The sequence below is a fragment of the Cryptomeria japonica genome, chromosome 11 (assembly GCF_030272615.1).
Source record: "Cryptomeria japonica chromosome 11, Sugi_1.0, whole genome shotgun sequence".
Taxonomy (NCBI): domain Eukaryota; kingdom Viridiplantae; phylum Streptophyta; class Pinopsida; order Cupressales; family Cupressaceae; genus Cryptomeria; species Cryptomeria japonica.
Window position 1 is genome coordinate 265455841 of NC_081415.1, and position 7097 is coordinate 265462937.

At 33.9% G+C, this 7097-nt stretch overlaps 1 pseudogene; it reads right to left on the reverse strand.

Moving 5' to 3' along the window:
• Nucleotides 1–1255: 1255 nt before the first annotated feature.
• LOC131069657 (E3 ubiquitin-protein ligase AIRP2-like) lies at nucleotides 1256–2817 on the reverse strand (annotated as a pseudogene).
• Between the last annotated feature and the right edge of the window lie 4280 nt (nucleotides 2818–7097).

A 7097-nucleotide genomic window follows, 5' to 3' on the forward strand; every position in this document is an offset into this window, starting at 1 on the left:
CCAAATGGCATGTTATTGTATGCAATGGCTACAACTGGTATGAATAGATAACATCTAGATGTAATTTATATTCTAATATAATGATATGGCTACAACTGGTACGAACAAATAACATCTACATGTAATTTATGTTCTAATATACATTACATCTATTAGTTTTGAAATTCTAGAATTCAACTCTAGGCTTGCTCATAGAATCCCTATTTATCATCTTCAAAAAATATAATCATACAATGAATTGGAATCATAAGCACAAAACACCCAAGTGGTGGTATATTAAACTCAATCAAATCTTCTTGATTTTGTATTTATCTGAATTAAGACAAAATAGTTTTTTAGATGAAATTATGCTTCTTAAATTAGGTTGCTTTGCATGACTAGCTCTTAAGAAAAGGATTCTTAAAGGCTTAAGATTGGTAAAACTTGGTATTCCAGACCCATTCAATTGTGTCCTTTGTTGGCAAGCTTAGAAGGAAATGGATCATCTTCTTCTCAATGTCCTTTTTCCCAAGAATGTGGGTTCTTCATCATAAATAAATTGAATTGGCACACACCTCTCCAAAACAATCTTTGGGATGTCTTTGCAAGTTGGCTCATTATTTATAAGAAATGCCTATTTGCATACCTATAGAGAGTAATCCCACATATGGTAATTTGGAACATCTGGCGGGAACACAACAAGAGGATCTTCATGAAAGAAACTTCAGAAGCTAAACAAGTTTCTTATAAAATTGAGCTACCAATCTCAAAATGTGTTAATTTTATGTGCTCAAACCTAAGGAAATTGATTCTCCACTCTCAGATTAGGACTCAAGTATTCTTAAGAGCTGGGAATACATTAAATTACTATTTCAAGGAATTTTTTTTCAATAGCCTAAAACCAAGTTTGACAAATGCAAGATTAATTAGATCTGTCCACTTGAAGGTAAGTTTTAAGTTAAACTTTGATGGTGTTGCTAAGGGAAACCCAAAAGTATCTAGTGGGGGTTATGTAATTAGGGACCATACAGGCAAAATAATAGAAGCTATATCTTTGAGATTCTCAAATGGAACAAACAATTTAGCTAAAGGTCATTCTTTGACCTTTGACTGCAAATATTTCAAAGAATGAGCAGGAAGCTTTGTTTTGCCTCCATCCTTCTGAATCCAGGGGTTGTTAAATCCAATGAATCCAATGAACAATTATATTTAAACACTAGTTGCGACCAGTTAATGCCAGAAAGACACTAGGGAGCTGCAATAACATCAACAACTTTCATTTGATGTGGGAATCATAATGAGCATCATAAACACTAAATACACTCTCAGGAACCAAGAGTGGCAATTTTCCAACATAGATAAATAGCCTTTTCAAGTTCTTTCTTGCCAATGTTGTCATATCCACTACCTCTCCACTATCTATAAATATCCACAAATCTCTTGAATTTACTTTTTCAAACTATCATGACAAAATGGACATGACTATGCTCGTGCATGCCTGCAATAACAAATCCATTAGGTTTTAACTCTGTTTCCACCTAAACTCAGTTAGACAGTAGAATTGAGCTAGCAAGCATGTAGAAGATAAAAGGAAAATCCTTACCGTTCTCGGTAGTATTTCAAGCACATGGCATGGTTGCAATTAGGCAAGACAATCTTACTATTGGTCTCGATGCATATTTCACATTCTTCCTCCCATTCCAAATTGAGTGTAGAAAGTTGTCCCCTCTCTTCATCAACCTTTTTCTTATATCTTTCCATACATATTGCTTTCTGTTTACAATCTTCCATGTTTGATATCCCTCCTTCAAGTTGTACTAAAGATGGAAATATTACAGCTGAACAAGGAAAATTAAATCATTATGTTAAGACATTACATCATACCAAGTGCTGAATTAGATGTATACGATATACTGTTGATGTTTAATTAATTAATCAAGTTATCCCATGTTATGCTTAAAAAGAGAAAATTAGGTTTTACCATAAAATTCTTTAATGTTGGCTTTTCGTTCATGTGTTGACATTGTAGTGGTACCATCAACATAAGCGTGCACAATTCCCACTTTGAAATATCAATAACTATTATGACTGAATTTAGGGAAAAACTGACATTCATCAATCAAAAAATATATCAATCTTGGACTCCCAAAGTTCTCCCAATTAATCCATGGGTATCTACCCATTCCATCCATGCAAAAGCTCCTACCTATGGTGATAAAGCACACAAAATAAAGAAAAAAATAGAAAAAAAAAATCCATTTAACAACATTATCTACCACGGTTGTCTATAGTTATACAAACATTTAGAATGCAAACAAATACACAAACCTTGTATATGAGTATTCTTAGCAGACCTAGTGCCCCTGCAAGATTGTAGTTGGTCCATTACATAAGGAAAAGGAACAAGTGTGCTGGTGGGCTATAGGAAAGCCTCATTTGCAGACAAGCACCATCATACTCCCTTGGAAACTCAAATGCCTTGCATCCCAAATACCAAAAGTTTAATCTTTGTGACTACATTTTGCTATATTATAGACTTGGATTTTATTTTCACCGATGCCTACACTTGGTCCTATCCTTAAAGACTTTCATAGCCTTTATTGTTAAACAAGTAACTCTTACTAGTTTGTATTGTTAAACAAGCAACTCTTAGGAACAAACCAGGTTCCAGTGACGACCCCAATGAACATGAGGTGGCTGGTGGTTAAGAGGTGGTTCTACTTTTAGTCCTATAGTACAGTTTTTTTGAAAGTTGGGAACAATAGTTCTGCCAAATTCTATGGAGCAAACTGCAAATTTTTCATCTTTTGCCAATACTATAAAAATGGTAAAGACCATGAATAAAAATCTTTGTAGATTAGCCAAAGTTGCAGAAGAAGTTTGCCCCAAGAAATAGCATGTTGTAAATCGAAATATTCTCCAATTTGCAGGGTTTCTGAGGAATTTAGCCCAGGTTATGAGGGAGCTTCAAAAAGATTTAGAAATAATGCCCGTTGAGTACACTACCTTGGAGATGACTCAACTGGAAGCTGAGGTTAAGAATTCTGAAATTATGCTCCATGACATATTGGGTAGGTCTTCATTATATCTATTAACTTGTTGCTCGACCCTAATAGATCAAGTAAAAAATTGTGTGGCAATATCTGGGGCTTTTTTAGATAACGTGGTCCTGGAAGGCTCTTTAGATGCCTTAAGACTCCATGTTTCGGAGGCTAAAGAAATTTTAGAGAAGGGGATGCCAAAACTGGATCCCAAGGATCAGATTCACTGCAATTCATTTGATGATGGGGCTCTTGATTCAATTGTGTCTGATTATTCTCTCAGCAACAAGCTTGCAGAACAAATTGTTGATAGTTTAAGGATTGCATCGGATAATGATTCTTTTTCCACTGAACTGGCTAAGTTGAAGGTGGAGAGGACCGAGGTAGTAGAATTGAGGGGAAAGGTGTACTCGTTGTATTTGGAACAGTTCATTATTCTACTAGAGAAGGCAATTGCATCGAAGCGTAAGCCTATTCAAATTCATTCTTATGAGAAGGTTGATAATATCCATAGACACATTCCTATGCTTCCTTTACAGTCATTTATTTGCCCCATTACCAAGGATTCAATGAGGGATGCAGTGTAGATTGCTTCTAGTCAGACCTATGAGCATTCTGCAATTGAGAGATGGTTTGAAGAGGGTTATACCAGGTGCCCGATAGGGGTTGAGTTGAAGAATTGTAAGATGAAACCAAATTTTGCTTTCAAACAATCAATTGCAGAATGGAGACAGAGAAATTACAATATCAGGAGCTTCTCAACAATGTGGAGAGTAATGAAGAAGAACAATTAAAGGAAGTGCAAGACTTGTAAGCCTTGTGTGAAGAGGAATCCTTGAATAAGTATAAAGTAGCCAATAAGAATCTCATACCTAGGCTTGTGAAATTGGCAAAATCTTCCAACATGTTGGCTGTCAAAGCATTCTCTACTCTAGAAATCCTTGCAAAACAATCAGAAGAACACCATATTTGAACACAGTCAATAAACCTATTTAACTATGGTCTGCAATAAAAATAAGATTCCACAAAAACCTAAACATACCTCACAATCTGCAAGAGTGCCCATGACCGTTTGTCTTCATGGCGGTGCATGAATTCCCTAAAAAATAACCACACCAACCATAAATGTGCCAACATATTTAGGGTTCCAGATTCCCTTGTCTCAGCTACTTATTGTTTGAAAAACACGTCATACACCGCGACGGGGAAATTCCAGCCACTGAGAAAAATTCGGTCGGATTGTCTTGCACTTCGACAACAAACACCCCCCACTAAAAGCCTATCGGCTTAAATATCATGTAGATAAATTTATTATAGATTAACGACATTAATAAATTACCTTATTATAAATTTGTAGGAGAAGATTTGATATTTAATGCTAGATAGACAACTTTCAAGTGTACTGCATAAGAAATCAAAGTGGGAGAGATCATCTTATAACTATAAATAGTTAGCTTGTAGGTGAGAAAATGCATGATGATGATAAGTAGTCTAATAGAGATAGTATAATATGATAGTTTTAAATAAATAGAAATAAATTTTCTTATGCTTAGAAGGTATAATGTAATATAGACATGTGGTAAAACTCAAAATTAAGATCAACATTTTGTCACATATTGATTTTAGATTTGATGGGGTGGCCCAAGATAACTCTCCAAAATACATAACAATGATGGGGACGCCTAGGATAAAATCCAAACACACATTCAACACTCAGGCAACAATGATAGTAAGTTCAGGAAAACAACCAGTATCTACAGGCTTCTTGTTAAAACCGTGATAGGAACAAAATAGAGAATAATAGAATTCGACAACATAAATGTATTGAACTAATCACTTAGCACTAGGTTACATACAAACCAAGAGACAACATTAACAATCAACAAGATAGATATGAATACCCAAACCTTAACTTTATTATCGCTCAACATGTGATGAAGATTACATACAATAATAGATGTCTACATTCAACCATTTTTCCATACACGTATTTGATCGGCTTCCTCTCTACATTCGGACAACCCTTTGCAATTAATCACAACCTACATTTCTTTTCCTATCTCTACATGCCTCCTCATCTACTCATCACTCTTCGGCTCTGACCTTTTATCAGGGCCTTTGAATTTAGCTTACTCCACTGTTATTCACTCGACCAATTTGGACCTCTTTTTTCTGCATCGATTATCAACACACCTCATCAACTATGATTCTCCTCTTCTTGTACTGCCAATTCTAGCCTCTTCTCATTCCATTCGAATCACCTTCTTTTCGATTGGCCTATTAGCCTCTCCCCTTTTGGTCCCCACACAAATGTGCCCAATCCCTTCTTCTGCCTCTGTTTGCCCAATTTAACTCTCGGTTCAATTTCTCCCAAACTGCTCAACTTCTCTTGACCGTTTCATTACCCCTCATAACTAATTCTTTTCACTACTCATTAATCAAACAACTTCATTTTGCCAAAGGTAACTAATTATTCTACTCAACTTTCAGTTGATGTGGCGATAGGATCTGTGTCTACAAAACAACTCGATGCCCCTGCATCAAGATTAGTTTGATCTTATAGCTTACATTAGATTTCTTATTTGGTTATATATGATTTATATGTGAGTAAATATTTAGCATGGGGATGTATGTATGATTGATCATTATTTGTTAAACTTTTTATTTTGAAGTATCTTAATTACTATGCTAAATTTCTACTATGCTAGTAATGGTATATTTTAGTCATAAAAAGTGTTGCGTAGTATGAGTTTACAATTTGTTATATATTTAATATAGAAAAGAAAATTATGAATACTTTCCATAGTTGTTAGTTATAAAGAATCATTTGACTAGAGATATGCGTACTGATACTTCAACCTTTCATATTTCATTTTTGAAATAGGCATGATTATATCAATATCATAAATTATTTGGGACAAAAGAATTTAGAGTTATAGCATTTTCCATCTATGATAAAGGAAGTATAATAGACCCAAGTAAAACATACCAAAACTTTATATAATTAGCCTAATTGGAAACTTATATAGGAGGAAAAGTTCTTCCATGAATTACAAGGCTTCTATAATATCAATAAGTATCATAAGGTGAAAAAGGTTATTTTATAAGGATATTAATGGAACCTTCTATAGAAGAATACTTTGAAGTATCATTAAGGCTCCAAAAAGTGAACATATTTTCCCTATCAATTGCTTACAATTGTTTGAGTGCTATAAAATAAGTGATAAATACGTTTTTCTACTTGCTAATAGATGGTATGATGTGGTCTAGAAACCAACAAAAAACAAGTAGAATTTAACTTTAAAATACACAATGTTTGGATAAGGAAAATCAATGCAAGCATACAACCTTCAATTTTTGCGGATCTACATCATGTCCTATGAAATATTATTTGAGTGTTGATGGGGAAGATTTATGAAAATTTTAATAAGCCTTCATAATTAGAGGGCTATAATCACCAAACTTGATTATGTGATGGACATTAAGACTCTCTTGACTTTACATGAGAACATCAATATTGATAAATAAATTCTTTAAAATATAATATTAGTTAATTATTAAATACAAACTTTTACTAATTAAATTGTAATTATAAGTTATGCTTAATATATTACGATCCATAAGCTAGAAATGAAGGAAAGAAAACAAAGAGGTCGATCAAGTGTGCAAAACCATTTGAGAAACTATTAAGTGCCAACTAATCTCACACAAGCTTTTTGAAGAAACCCCAAGGACCTAGCATGAAGGTGGACACTCTTAGTAGAATATTATCTCATGGCTATTTTCAAGACACATTATCTCATGGATTTATTAAATGTGAAAAGCCTCCCAATTTTAAATTTGGGAATGGACTTTTCCTAATTAATATCCTCTCAAAATATTTCATTTTGAAGTTAAAAGCATGTGAATATAGTCATGCCTTTTAAGCTCACCCTTTCAAAAAACACGTCCTTTGGATTTTATGAGTATTCGACCTATTAAGGAGAGTATGAATTAAAACATAGTACCACAACGTGGTTTAAACTATTCATAATTCCATGTGCCTATATGATGCATGGCTATTTTAAAAATATTTTT